This window comes from Suricata suricatta, chromosome 3 (genome assembly GCF_006229205.1).
Source record: "Suricata suricatta isolate VVHF042 chromosome 3, meerkat_22Aug2017_6uvM2_HiC, whole genome shotgun sequence".
Lineage (NCBI taxonomy): Eukaryota > Metazoa > Chordata > Mammalia > Carnivora > Herpestidae > Suricata > Suricata suricatta.
This window is the reverse complement of record NC_043702.1, coordinates 19,139,308-19,154,488: the sequence shown is the minus strand read 5'-3', so window position 1 is coordinate 19,154,488 and position 15,181 is coordinate 19,139,308. Positions and strand designations below refer to the sequence as shown.

The window sequence follows — 15,181 nt, the reverse complement described above, 5'->3', positions numbered from 1 at the left end:
ATGCATATCTTAAGGCTAGTCTTTGCTTTCATTTTTTCATATTAGACAGATTTTAATGGGATGATATTTCAGAATTCTGTGGTACAGTGGTCAACACCATAAAGAACAGAATTGATTTTAAGCATTTAGAAGGCAGAAACCAAGACTAACTATGGGTCACACCAAGGTACATGTTTACAAAATGTACACTTAACCCAGAGTGCAAACACTGAGACATTAGAGAAATAGACTATACATGTATTTATTTATTAGTTATAGATGGGTAGATAGATAAAGCTTATTGCTATATATAATAATCCAGATGAAAGTCTCACACTTAGTTTTAACATTGAAAACAGTGATGATATTAGCAAGTTCATAAATCAGAGCCACGTTTATATGATTCCTGATAATTATAATCACATATTTGTTTGAGTTGGGTTCTCACAGTTTATTATACTTATTACTTCCTTCTAGAGTGTGAAGTTAAGTTTCAAAAGCCCTTGTTAAATTTTGGACACCCCTCTGGTCTATTTATTATTTGTGTTTCTTTAATTCCCTACTATTTTTCCTCTTTCAAGTATATAGTTAGTGCATCCATGGAGAGGGGACCAAGAGGGAAGGACTGGGTCCAGATAGAAGAGGAACAAAAAGTTACCATACCATTCTTTCTAAAAGCAGGAAATGAAAAAGTGTGTGTGTGTGTGTGTGTGTGTGTGTGTGTGTGTGTCTACAAAAGAGAGAAGAAAATCAAGTATCAAGAAGCCCAGATCCCCCTCCCTCCCTCCACCTCTCCAGTCTTGGAGATTCTGTCTGAAATACAACTGGCATTCACTTCTTATGCACTGAGCCACATGACCTTGGCTGGCACCCAGGGATAAACTGCATCTATGGCATCCAAATAGCTAATTTGGAGCTGGGAAGGAATGGAGAGGCAGGTAGAAATTAAGGAATGGGAAGGAAAAAAATACCCCAAACTGCAAAAGTTAAATTTCCTGCCAGGTGGCTTCCAAATCGTCCAGCAGCTTTATTCAAGGCTTTGAAGTTGTGAGCCAACAGTTCCAGATCTGTAATATTTACCCAGCAGTCTCCAAAAACAAAAGTTGACTGTGTTCCTTGAAGTCAATCTCACCGGCATTTCAGGATGACAGATGGAGAGGTTGGACAAGAGTTATTGGATGACCTGAAACTCCTCTACTGTTCAGGAAGGTCTTGTTTCCCTTCAGTCTCCCTCTCCTTCTCTTTCTCTCTTATGTATATAAGACACATATATGTCCTTTACCCTGTTGCATTATTCATCAATTTGTCAGTTATGTCAAGAACTCACCCCAAAACAGCAGTAGTGAACTAGACTCTCCAGCCTGACTTCCTTTAAGCCAGCAGTTGACCTCTGCCACTTATACTCATGGACTAAGCCAAAAGAAAAAAAAAAAAAAAGGAGCCAATTCTACAAGTGAAGTAGAACCTCTAGACAAGTCTATGGACTTGTCTAGGACAGACCTTTGGAGATGGGGAATGGGCGAATTTCCCCATGAATGGATGAATGAAAATTTCTGAAACTAAAATATATGCAGGAAGAGAGAACTGCATCCCAACCCAGCCTTGACAGATGCTTGTCACTTATCTTTCTCCTTCACAGTCACCCAACATTCTGTGCCCCTCCAAATTAGACTCACTCATAGGGTTCTGTGAATGTCACCACAGTCACAGTCATTCAACAAATATATAGGAGAACTTATGTGCCAGCCATTTTTCCAGGCTTGAGTTAAACAAAGTCTTTGCCCCGTTAGAAGCTTATATCTCACTGGAAAAGTTAGATGATAAATAAATAAGTAAATAAATAGATGGTGATCCATGCTAAACTAGATGTTGTCCATGCTGTGTTATATAGGGATCTGCGCTGTGTAAGATGGTGTGACCCCTCTGTGTAAAAGGTGGTCCATGTTTCGTTAGATGGGGACTCATGCTGTGTTAGATAATGGTCCCTGTTCTGTTAGATGGTGTTCCCTGCTGTGTTAGATGGTGTTCCCTGTTGTGTTAGATAATGATTTCTGCTGTGTTATATTAGCAGCTAATTCCCATTGTGTTAGCAGGTGATCCCTGCTGTGTTAGATGGTGATGCCTACTGTTTTAGATGGTGCACCTTTTGTGCTAGATGGTGATCTGTGTTGTGTTAGATGGTGATCCCTGCTGTGTTAGATGCCCCCCCCATGTGTTAGCCTGTGATCTATACTATGTTAGATGGGGATCCCTGTTGTGTTACATGGGGATCCTTGCTCAGTTGATGAGGATCCCTGCTGGGTAGGATGGTGTTACCTGCTGTGTCAGATAGCAGTCCGGGTTTTGTTAGCAGGTGGCCCCTGGTGTGTTCAAGGCAGATCCCTGCTGTGGTAGATGGTAATCTCCCATGTGTCAGACCATAATCTGTACTATGTTAGATGAGGATCCCTGTTGTGTTAGATGGGGATCCCTGCTGCTTTGATGGTGATCCCCACTGTGTTAGATGGGGATCCCTGTTGTGTTAGATGGGGATCCCTGCTGCTTTGATGGTGATCCCCACTGTGTTAGATGGTGATCCCTTTTGTGTAAGATGTGATCTGTATTGAGTTAGGTGGTGATCTCTAATGTTTTTGATGACTATGAGTGTATGTATCCATGCTATGAGTAAAAATAAAGCAGCATGAGCAGACTAGAGAGATGGAGGTAGAGGGGGGTTATTTATTGTGTGGTCAGAAAGCTGAAAGAGATGAAGGAACAAAAAAGAATTTATATGGGAGAAGAGTCTGCCATCAGAGGAAACAGCTAGAGCAAAAGCCCTGCCTGTGGTAGAAGAAAAACCAACTAGGCAGATTGTTTGGACCATGGAGGAGTTAGGTGGAAATGAGAGACAGAGAGACAGAGAGAGACAGATAGGCAGAAAGAGATAGAGAGCAAGAAGCTCCATGATGGAGAGCTTTAGGGGGCCTTTGCCTTTAATTCTGTGGAGATGGGAGCCATTGGAGGATTTGGAGCAACCTCTAACATGGTCTGCCCTCTGTCAGACTGAGATGCTGTGTTGAGAATAGAGTATTTAAGGGGAAGAGCTGCAGCAACAGACAGGAGTCATTTTTTATCTGTCCAGGAAAGAGATAATGGTGGCTTGGGCCAGAGGGATGATGGTGGAGGCCAAATTCTGGATGCGTTTTGAAGGTGGAGCCAACTGATATAATTGCAATGGATTAGATGTGAAAAATAAGGTAAAACATGATGTCAGGGATGACTCCTAAGTTTTTGGCTTCAACGGCTGGAAAGAGGGGCTCTCAATCCTTCTCTGTGCTCCCACGTGTTTGTGTTAATATCAATATTATAAAACTCTAATAACAGTGGTACATTTGTCTATCCCTTCCACTAGATGCACTATCTTTTAACTTTCAGGCCTAATTATGCTGAAACTTTAATGAAAGTTATGACCTCTTGCCAATGAGGGATAAGCACACAAAAAAATTCATACAAACATTTGTACTCAATGTCAAAGGTTTATTTATTTCCTGAGGCTCATCTATGGGTCCTCTGAGTGGCTCATGGATCCAAGATTTTATTTTTATTTATTTTAATATTTACTTAATTTTTTGAGACAGCAAGAGTGCACAAGAGCAGGGCAGGGGCAGAGAGAGAATCCCAAGCAAGCTCCACATTGTCAGTGCAGAGCCCAACATGGGGCTCAAACTCATGAACTTTGAGATCATGACATGAACTGAAATCAAGAGTCAGATGCTTAACCAAATGAGCCACCCAAGTGCCCCGTGGATGCAAGATTTTACAACCCAGGGACTAGATTTATTTGCTCTCTTAATAAATTATTATTGAGCACCTAGGACCATGAAGACTTTGAGGATATGCTGTGACCACGTCTTAGACTCTTTTCTCATAGGGATAGTAGTGGGAAATAGATGAGATATTAATAAGCAAATAAACAAGTAAATAATTATAACTTGTGAAAGCCACTATGGAGAAAAAAACAAAAAAGGGTGACATAATCTACTATTATAGGGTAGAATAGAAGAGAGCTCAGTTAGGGAGCAGAAGCCATCCAGGTATCATCATCAGAGGGGATTCAAAACAAGGAGTTGGTTGTACACATCAGGGAGCAGAAGCCATCCATGTACCAATCATAATCAGAGGTGATTCAATACAAAAAATTGGTTGTATACACAATGGAAAGAAATCAAAATCGTAGAAGGGTCATTTCTCCATGGAAGTAACAACTGGAAGTGAGGGCCTATCTATTGGAGATGCCAACTGAGATAGAGCAAGAGAGAAAAATACCTTGGGTCCTCCTATTCTCCCACCCTCCAGTTATGCAATTATTGACCCCACTGGTCAAATCTAGCCAGAGTCCATTCCCTGTGATTCACAGTGGAATGGAAAGGCAGGCAGAGCCATCAGGTGGGTGACTGGCACAAGGGGACCTACTCAAAAAGTGTGGTCAAGTACGGCCACTCTGAAAAATCAAAATTTAAGTTTAAACTAGCTAAGTCAGATGACCATCCAGGAAGACGTGGAAGGAGAGCATTCCTGGCAAAGAGAATTGTAATGGAAGTTCCCAAGGTGTTAAAGAGCTCTGTCTTTTGTGGGGTGGCAGAAACTCATCCCAAGCCAATCTGGCTGTTCCTGACTGTCATAATCTTTGGATAATCAGAGTAGGATGTTAGCCACATGGCTCTTCCACAAACATGTGCCAGGTGGCACACTGCAGTGGAAGCAAGCCTCAGACCCAACTCCACCAGATGTTCAAGTATTTATTAGTGAGCACATAGAAAGACAGCCATACAACCTGTTCTGTTCTCCAGGGCTCCCACAAGTACCTTGTCTGAAATGTGAACCCTGAGGCAGAGGCGACAAGATTCTGACAGCAGGCTGTATTGTCAGGGCCATCCAGCAAGTAGAGGTGCACAAGGCCAAATGGAGTTCTAGACCACAGATGTCACTCAGAAAGTTCCGAGTTGCTGGGCCTGCCAGGTTTCACATTTTATTTATGCAAAGGATAGCCGAATGACTACCACTTATTTCATCGATGAAAAATGATTTTTAACATTATTATGCTCATTAATATACCATCTAATACTATTAATTAATATAACATCTAATACTAACATTATTATGGTAATTAATATACCATCTAACAGACTTTAGAAATTGATATTTAAAGCACTTGCTGAGGGGCGTCTGGGTGGCTCAGTCGGTTAAACATCCGGCTTCATCTCAGGCCATGGTCTCACAGTTCATGGGTTTGAGCCCTGCATTGGGCTCTGTGCTGACAGTTAGCTCAGAGCCTTGAGACTGTCTTCACATTCTGTGTCTCTCTCTCTCTCTGACCCTCCCCTGCTCATGCTGTCTCTCCCTCTCTCTCTCTCAAACAAATAAAACATTAAAAAATTAAATAAAAAATAAGTAAAGCACTTGCTGAGGGCATTTCTGGAGCTTGGACTCTTTATTAGGGTGACTGAAATATTATTCAACTTCCCCCTAGAACCTGGATAGAAGCAAACCTGTGCACTCAGTTACCAGGTACCTCTCACTGTTGATACAGAAATGCAATAAGGTTAATTACAGATAATGAACCAAGGGGATGAAGTGTGCCCAGTGTGGCCAGAGTTTTGCTAGTGAAGAAAGGAGCAGAGTGAAATGGGGCTGCCGAGGTGGGAAGGGGCTAGATGCCCCAGGCCATCCCAAAAAGTTTGCATGTAACCCAAATTACATTTAGAGGGCTTTCAACAGAGAGGTAACATAATCTGATTTGGTCTTTAAGAGTTCTTGCTGGCTGCTTTGTGAAGAATGGATTATAGAAGACAGAGAGTGGAACCAGGACATTCTAGGAGTTCAGATAGAGGTGATGGTGTCAACCCAACTTGATGACAGTGCAGATGGAGAGTAATAGAATGAGCCATGTTTTGGGGCTGGAGACACAAGAATGGTGATTAGACGGGAATCTGGAAGGCTGGCAAGGGACAGTTTGCAATCAAAGATGACCCCCCAGTTTAGGCCAATGTCTCTGAATGCAGTATGGCAGATTTCATAAATTGGAGGAGACTAAGAGAAAAAGACTTTGTGGTGGAGTGGAAAAAAGAGGGAGAGGAAGGGTTCCACTGCATACTTAAAAGCAAGGAACATGAGCTTATTTATTTGTCTGTGTGCCCAGCAACATGGTCTTGGCAGATGCCTGGTACATATACATATGTATACAAGCACTTCAATTCCAAACGGTGGTCCAAATCATTGAAGATGGGATAAACCAACAACATAATGAATCTTAGGCAGAAACAAACTTTCTTTAAGCAGTGAAAGCTTGGGCTTCAGTTGGCAGGGTGACACCATTAACAATTTAAGGACAAACCTAACAGAGTACCAGAGGGAAGGGAAGGGGGAAGGAGAGCTAGGGAGAGTGAAGGACACGAATCATGAGAGACTATTGAATACTGAAAACGAACCATGGACCGAAGAGGGGGGAGGGGGGGAAAAAGGTGATGGTCATGGTGTGGGCCACTTGTGGGGAGAAGCACTGGGAGTTATATGGAAACCAATTTGACAATAAACTATTATAAAAAAATAAATAAAAATTTAAAAGTTATAAATAAATAAAAAGCACTCAAGCTCAAATGATCAAGTTTGGAGTCTTGATAAGAAGCATCCCATAAATTCCTGTGTCTCTTAGATGGCCTTCCTTTCTTCTTGAAGGGTTCATTAACACACCCACTCTTTGAAAAATCTTATAGATGACACCATTGCAAATGTTACTGTCCCTGCGAGTGCATGTGGTTAAGATGTCCTCATCTGTAAAATAAGGGATGACACGGATGACTCCAGATACTTGAAAGGCTCCTTTCAGACCCATCTCATCTTTGACAATCATTTGCAAATGCCTTTTAAAGAGCCAGCAAGGCAGCAACACCAGCTGTGAGGACCTCTCTGGCTTGGCTTCCTGGAATAGACTGAATAGTCCCAGACCTCTGTACATGTAACGAAGATGCGGAGAGGTAGAAAGAGATCTTTACCTATGTATCATTTCTACAGAGGTAAGGAAGTCTTCTTGCTATCATTCAGAAGAATGTTATTCTTTTCTGCATTTCTTTCTATCACACAAAGGAAAGTGAAAATAGTACTCCATGGTTTACTTAAGTTTGGAAGCATAGTGTAAGCATTTCCAAGAAAGAAAAGCCTACTAAAAGCCTCAAAAGTAAATTAAAATTGAAAAAATATCCATTCTATGTCTCATAACTTAGCAGCAGATTCCCCAGGGCTGTTCACATATTAAATTATATAACACCTTTTGCCTGAGCAGGAAAACAGATACAGTTCATTACAGAAAAAGAAAACTTTACTGTGAGCATATTATGAATATTCATGAAGTCCAAAATATTTATATGTTACTGTTTTGCCCCACCAAATCACTAATCTATCTATAGTTAAAATGGTGTCCAATCTGGCCCTGAACCTCCTGGTAGCCAATGAAAAACAAAACACATAATTCGCTACAAGATACCCGTTATGGAAAAGAAAGAGGCATACCATCTCAGAAGAACAACAATAAAAGGCTTCATGCTATAGGGAGCATATGGCTGCGTTCTTCACTGAAAGTCAAGGACATCGTGTTAAAACACAATTCAGTGGAGGGCTAGGGCAAAACAGACCTTGAGTCTTGCTGCTGGACACAAAGATAAAAGCAAAAGATCTAGAATGCACTGTCTGATATGGAGGCTCTGATACCCATGTGACTTGAAATGTGACTGGTTTGAATTGAGATGGCCATAAACATAAAATATACACAGGATTCTGCAGACTGTTTACAACCAAAAAAAAAAAAAGGGAAATAACTGCATTAACAATTATTAGATTATATTAATGCTATTAAATGGTATTTTGGATGTATTGGGTTAAATAAATATAATATTAAAATTAATTTCACCTGTCTATTTGAATTTTTAAGAAAACATGGCTACTGGAAAATTTAAAATCATACACGTGGCTCCCATTTGTGATTTGTGTTCCATTACCATTGGACAGTGTTGCCCTAGAAGAATGATTTTGCCACTTCAGTGTGGATATGTTCCTTTCTCTCCCCACCCATCATTCTCCTTTACAAATTGAGGAAACCTAATACCGACCTCTAAGACTAAATGGACTGGCTCATATAAAATGCTTACCATGGTGCCTGACACATTGTCGGGCCCAAGAAGAGTCTTCCTTCTCTACTTCTCAGCCTGGAACCTTACCTTTGAGATTCAAAGTGGGGAAATGACAGGATTCTGGCTCCTAAGACAGCCTTGCTAAACCCTGTGAGTCTCCATCCCTGAGGTCTCGGGCTGCTTTCTCTGTCTTGAGGAAGTACAGTACCCCGTGATTTCAATGTCTCAAGACAGATAACTCTGGCCCCTGTGGAATAGCCAGCGTGATGACAGAGAGGGCCTGTTTATAGAAGAGAGGGGTCAAACACTACTCAAGGACTTTGTTTAAAATTCTTTGTGTAACCACACAGTTCTCTGTTTGGGTTTGCTGCTCTCATTAAATAAATATCTGGAGAGTCTTCAGGGATCATCCCAGATACGTGTGACCAGAGTTTTTAAGATAATGAGCCACACTCTCGAGTCAAATTCAGTAAATTCCCCAGTTGGCTCTTATGAGTCATGTAAAGATGGTCAGGAGAGGTCAGCAAGGAATGTGACAAAATTCTTACCAACCAGGCCATGAGTAAAGGACCTTTGTAAAGTTACATGCAAGATCTCCACTCACAAGCATCTTGCATTAATTTCTTATGGACAGTGTTTATGTCAGTGAGAAGGCACAGGGAGAAGAAGGACCAAGACATTATGATCTGAAAGAACAGATTTAAAGGGAGCAAGAGCATCTTGTTAGCTTGAAGTTTGCCCAAGGTTCAGCTTCGTGCTTTGAGCGAACATGTGCCAATTACTTGTGACTAGCATAGAAACATAAATTCGTGTTTTGTTTTGATGAAATAATATGAAGTGCTGAGGATGCAGGAATATTTGGAGATCTAAATTCGGCACTCAGTAAATCTAAGAACTTTCAACTCAAACATTCCTGAAGGGAGACTCGGAGCTAGGGAGAATAGGGGAAAAATATACAGTGTAAACAAAACAAAACAAAACAAAACAAAACCTTTCTATTTTTTTAATTAATGGACTTTTTAAAAGAGTAGCTTTAAGTTTATCAAAAATTGAACAGAAAGTACTGAGAGTTCCTATAAATTCCTTGCCTACCACACACGGTTTCCCCTATTTTTAACATCTTTGCATTAATAGTAGTCCATTTGGCAATAGCAATACATTATTATTGACTATAGATAGTTTACATTAGGGTTTTCTCTTTGTGTTTTACATTCTATGGGTTTTGGCAAATGCATACTATTGTACACTCACCATTATGATAGCATACGAAATATTTTCAGTGTCCTAAAAATTCCCTATGCTCCACATACTTATACTATCCTCTCTCCCACACCCAAACCACTGATCTTTTTACTTTCTCCATAGTTTTGTCTTTTCCAGAATGTCATATAGTTGAAATCATACTGTATGCAGCCTTTTCAGATGGGCTTCTTTCCCTTAATGTGCATTTAAGGCTCCTTGAGAAGCACTTGCTTTTTTTTTAATGTTTTATTTTTTTTGAGAGAGAGAGAGAGAGACAGCATGAGCAGGGAGGGTCAGAGACAGAGGGAGATAAAGAATCTGAAGCAGGCTCCAAGCTCTGAGCTAGCTGTCAGCACAGAGCTCGACATGGGCCTCGAACCCACGAACCATGAGATCATGACCTGAGCCAGACGCTCAACTGACTGAGCCACCCAGGCGCCCTGAGAAGCACTTCTTTTTAAAACATTAAGAAAAGAGTGCCTTTCAAGAGAGATGAGGAGAATGAGAACAAGAGACAAATTTTAGGCTGAGCTATTGCTTTTGGCACCCAGAAGCTGAGTGTACAAAGGACAAACTCACTCTGGAAAAGGAAATCTCAAGATAAATAAAGGTGCATGAGGTGCATGCATGCATGAGGTGAAGGGGAGAAATAAGCACACACCCCAGAGGATGACAGGCCTTGGGGGGCAAGAAGACCTTGAGTTTGTCCACGAAGACTAACTTGATGGCTAAGCCCTAAAATGAGGTTAAGTTTGGCCCATTTCCTCCCTGGTCCCATTTTTTTCCCACAGTAGGGTAGGGATGATTTCTCTTGGGGACAGGAATATGATACAACACCATTTAGATCTATTATTCCATCCATACTATTCCATTATGTTGTTTTTCTTTGTCTTGTCTAATTTAATTCAATTGCCAATCATTGTTTCAAAAATATAACTTGGCACTACGATGAGTCAATTTTTCTGGACCATTTGTTGTTGTTGTTGTTGTTGTTGTTGTTCATTGCTATCTTTTTTTTAGAGACACACATTCCGGCTCATTTCAGCTCATTTCTTTAGGAGATCCTCACCATAACAAAGGGGAATCTGTCTTTTAAAAAACATCCCAAGGACACAAACTTGAACCAAGAACATATTTTGAGCAAAATTTAATTTAGAGTTTTTTGTGTTAGAATCCTGATCAGCCCAATATCAATAAGAGGCACGAGTGAAAGAGAGACTTTTGGATTAGAGATTAGTGCATTCTATGAATAGAAAAGGCTGAGGGCTCAAGGACTGGATACCTGTCCTACCATCAAGAGAATGTCCATCCTTGAAGGTGGAAGTCCTTAGAAAATCATGATCAGGTGAACGATGGCCTCTCAATTCTTCTGAATTTCCAGGGTCACCCAGTGTAGGGGAAATGGAGTATTCAGGAATCTCACCCAAATGGTACACTGTCTGTACCCCCAGCCTCTACTGCAGCCCTTGATGGCCTCTCCATCAGAAAACCTCATATTCTCTATGGTCCTTGCCTTAGGGACCCAGCAACACACACTCAAGTCCCTCAGAGTAGTGCATTCGGGCAGCTATGGACTCCAAGGGCAAAATATTTTCCATTATTCGACCTTTGGAGTAGTGTCAGATTTGGTGGAAGAGACATGTCTAAACTAAACATCTCCAGGGAAGTTAAATATCCTGGCAATAAGAAAATTAAAATTATCAGAACATACCTCAAGAAAAAGGGTATACGAAGAGGGTTTATTAAGTCTCATAGGACCCAGGAGCTAAAACTCTTCTTCTTCCCAGGGTTAGACTTAAATAACCTTAATATTTGCAAAGTAAGGAAGATAAGTCCACTTAATTGCAGGTCTTTCCTTTGTTGAGGGGACTATGCAGGTTTGGAACCAGAATGGAATTACCAGGAACAATAAAAAGGAGCTGAATGTCCCCAGCTGGCATCCTTTTCTCCTAATATTTGCCCCTACCCCGACCATCACTCAGTCTTCTTTTTTCAATTAAAATGAACAAAGATTTGAAGAAATGCCAAGTTATTAGCTTGCTGAGAGTACCCATCATTCATTTTCCTGTGATTCCTTAATGTCTGCCTGTCCCTGAGTAGAGTCTGAAAAAGCAATTCCATCTCATGCAGGCTAGCAGCAACAAGAGGTTAACAGGTTTGCTTCTCCAAGTTCATCTGTTTGGAATTTTTCCTCTTTCTTTCTTCCATATCTACCTGTATAAACTCTACCTATTCTCTATGAGCCAGCTCAAATGCATCTTCTCCAGAAAGCTTTATGTGGAATTAATTAATCCCTTCTTTACATACTCATAATTATTTGTATATAGAAATAAAGAAAGTATTATGAGACTTTAGAACAAAATACAACATGATGCTATCTCTCACTAGAAGGTTAAGTTCACGGACATCAACAATACCTTCCTTTTTATCCTTATGTGAAACTCATTCTGGGTACCACAGGCCACACAGAGAAGGACCTAAAGAAATGATTTTGTACTGTCATTGCTTTTGGTTCAGGGGCTACCTAGATTGTCATCCAACCTCCACACTCATCCTGTGGGGGAAAAACCATGGCCCACTTCTCTGTGATCTGCATCAGGCCCTAAGAAGCCAATGTGTGATGTGAGGTGTTCCAAGGAGGCTTACCTAAGAGCATGCCTACCACTGGACCACAGAGTTAATCTCTGGGTCACATTTATTTCTTCCAGTAATAGCACTCTAGTTTTCCTTTGGTGGACCTTTTACCAACTCTTAATCCAAGTGGTTCATACATGGCTAAATCTACACCTCAGTAGTAAAAGTAGACATGTGACCCAGACCTAGCCAGTGTTTTATTCCTTTAGAATGAGTGTATACTTCTGAGATGGACACAAGACCCAAGCCAGATCAAGGGGATAAATCTGGGCTTTGTGTTAGAACCTTAGGGAAAGGGGGGGGTCCTCTTTCCATAGTTCCTAAGCTCTGTGATGTGAGTGTAGGGCTCCCAAGAGCTATTCTGTCACCTCATCGCTAGGGCTTGCCTCAAAGTAATCCCAGCACGAGCAAGAGAAAGCTGGCATCGTGTGCCAGGTGGAGGTGGCCAGATAAAATGTAGGAAGCAATAGAGGACAAACCTATTCTTAAAAATTTGTCTGTTATTTCTCCAAAATTCGGTTTTACTGAGTGTCCTGTATTTTTCTCTGCTAAATATGGCAACCTGAGCAGGAGGGAGCCTTGGTCTTGGTGACGCCTTTTGAATCTCTGCATTCATCTACACCCCTGGACTTCTCAGCTATGGGAAGCATTACCTTCCTGTTTTTGCTTAAACTAGTTTGAGTTGGGTTCCTATCCACTTGCAACATAAAATTCCCTCACTAATGTAGACGTTCTTCCATCTCAATGACCAGTAAGTTCCCTTTTCAAAAAGAAAATACCCTTAGGAAAGAGGCATAGGCCAGAGGTGAACAGCAAGACAACAAATCTTTGCCAGCTGCTTAGGGAGTAAAAGGTGCTCAAATCTGGTGATACTTTATGCCTTTGAGGAGTAGAAAATAAGCCAGTGACCAAGCTACATAGACTAGACTAGACATACTGGGAAGACTAGAGGCTGCACTGGGCCAGGCTCAGAAGAGAGCCTCTACCAGCAACTCGGCCAGCGCCACACATTCCAGCTTATGCACCATAAGCAGCTCCCCTATAAAGCCTGAACTTCTACCTGAACTTCTGAGTTATTTACAGGGAACAAGAGCAGATTCAAATCTCCAATGCAAGCCCCAAGTGATGGAAAGAAGCCAAAATGTTCTTGCAATTTGAGGGGGTGGGGGAAGAAAGAGAGGGTAGAAAGGAGAAAGGTGCCTTTCTAAACAGCCTCTGTCACTAGCCACCCCCACCTAGGGGGAAGGACAAACTGAGGGCAGCCTGGGTGGGAGAGCAAACCGAAAAGTTGTCTCTCAGGCACCTGGAAGCAAGCAAGCTGATCCAAGGGCCCCAGAGACAGAGCTCCAGGACAAAGCTTTGTGGGGGTGGGGAGGGCAATGGCTTGAGCAGAGTCCAAAGCTTTCCCCACCCTCCCCTGTCTCCTGGCGCCAGCCTGTCATGTCACTGCAAACAAACCGCATGCAGAAGGCTGCCAGAAGAAATGTCAAGGGCATTTGTGTGCATGGAGGAGGATTCCACCAATCAGGTTGAGCAGGACCATGGAAGGCCTTCCTCTTCCTTACATGGGTGCATTAGCCGGAGCTTAATTAAACAACTTCTGTGTGCTGCGGTGCTGGGCAGGTGGTCCTTTAAATTCATCTGACAATCATTTTCCTGGCTTTGATGCAAAGCCTTTTGGAAAAGTAAGTCAAAGCTGGTATCATCAACCCTTTTCACAGGAACAGAAAACCGAGATGTGGATCTCATTAGATCACACAGGACATAAGTGAAGAAGAAAGATCTCTGCATCTCTGTAATCATTTCCAAGGCAGGGCTTCCACCCCTGTGGAGGCTTACAGGTCAATACTGGGAAACCCTCTTTGTAACAATGCTCTACAATTAACCACAGTAGAATCAAATTTTTATTATTGCATTCAAAAACTAGAAACTATACTGTTGGAGATAATATCAAAGGAGATAATATCAAACCCTGCAGTCAACAAAGAGGGCACTAGAGGCTTTTGGTGATAGGGGGTTTCATTCACGATTGTCACTATTTATTATTGATTTTAGCATTCGGCATGGTCCGTAGTTGTGTAGTACTTTGATTTCTCCTTGAAACCAGTAGTAACATATTGCAGGTTCCCTCATTAATGATTGAGTTACATAAAATCTTTGACACATGTTGATTTTAAACTGATAAGAACAGATACTACTCTTGATCTTAGCCAAAAGGCCGAGAAGCAATTGACACGTGTTGATTTTATAATGCCTGAGAACTGGGCCTTCACCCTTTAACAATGACTTGGCTGAAGAGATACAGAGAATACAGTGCATCTCAGTGTTCCCCGAGCCTTAAAATTATGAAAAATGAAAAATTTGCTTCTATAACATTGCAGAGTTTTCTGTTGTTGTTTCATTTTTATTTTTAGAGAGAATGGAGAGAGAATGTGTGAATGGAGGAGGGGGCAGAGGGAGACAGAGAGGAAGAGAGAGAGAGAGAGAGAGAGAGAGAGAGAGAGAGAGAATCCCAAACAGGCTCCATGCTGAGGGCAAGACTCGATCCTATGACCCTGGGATCATGGCTTGAGCCAAAATCAAGAGTTGGATGCTCAAGCAAATGAGCCACCCAAGCACTCCATTGTTGCAGAGTTATTTTTGTTCCCCATCCTCTTAAATTTATAAATGTTTTTTAAAATTAATTTTTGAAAGACAAAGAGAGAGCATGAGTGGGGGGAGGGGCAGAGAGAGAGGGAGACACAGAATCCAAAGCAGGCTCCGGGCTCTGAGCTGTCAGCACAGAACCCAACACAGGGCTCAAACTCATGAACCCTGAGATCATGACCTGAGCTGAAGTCAGTCACTCACATGACTCTCCCCTGTCTTCTTAAAGGGAGCCTCACTTCCCAGTGCTCCCATCCCCCTCCCACTCTTTTCCCACCAACCCAGTCAAATAACCCTCATCCTTCCCCTGGTAAAATTAATTTTATGTAAAAGCTTATACTCATCCTTATTCAACTGTAATTGAGAGATAAGGGGTAGTGTGTATCCTTTCCTACAGAGCTTTTCTAGCATGTTCCTGGAAACAAAGCCTAGAGCTTAAGAAAAGAATTTCTACCGGTTGCCATTTCTAGGACAAAATCTCAGACTATTTTGTGACAAAGAATAAAGGTTTTTCAGAG

General features: G+C 41.6%; 1 pseudogene; it reads right to left on the bottom strand.

Moving 5' to 3' along the window:
• Positions 1 to 14,151: 14,151 nt before the first annotated feature.
• Positions 14,152 to 14,247, bottom strand: LOC115288698 (annotated as a pseudogene).
• Between the last annotated feature and the right edge of the window lie 934 nt (positions 14,248 to 15,181).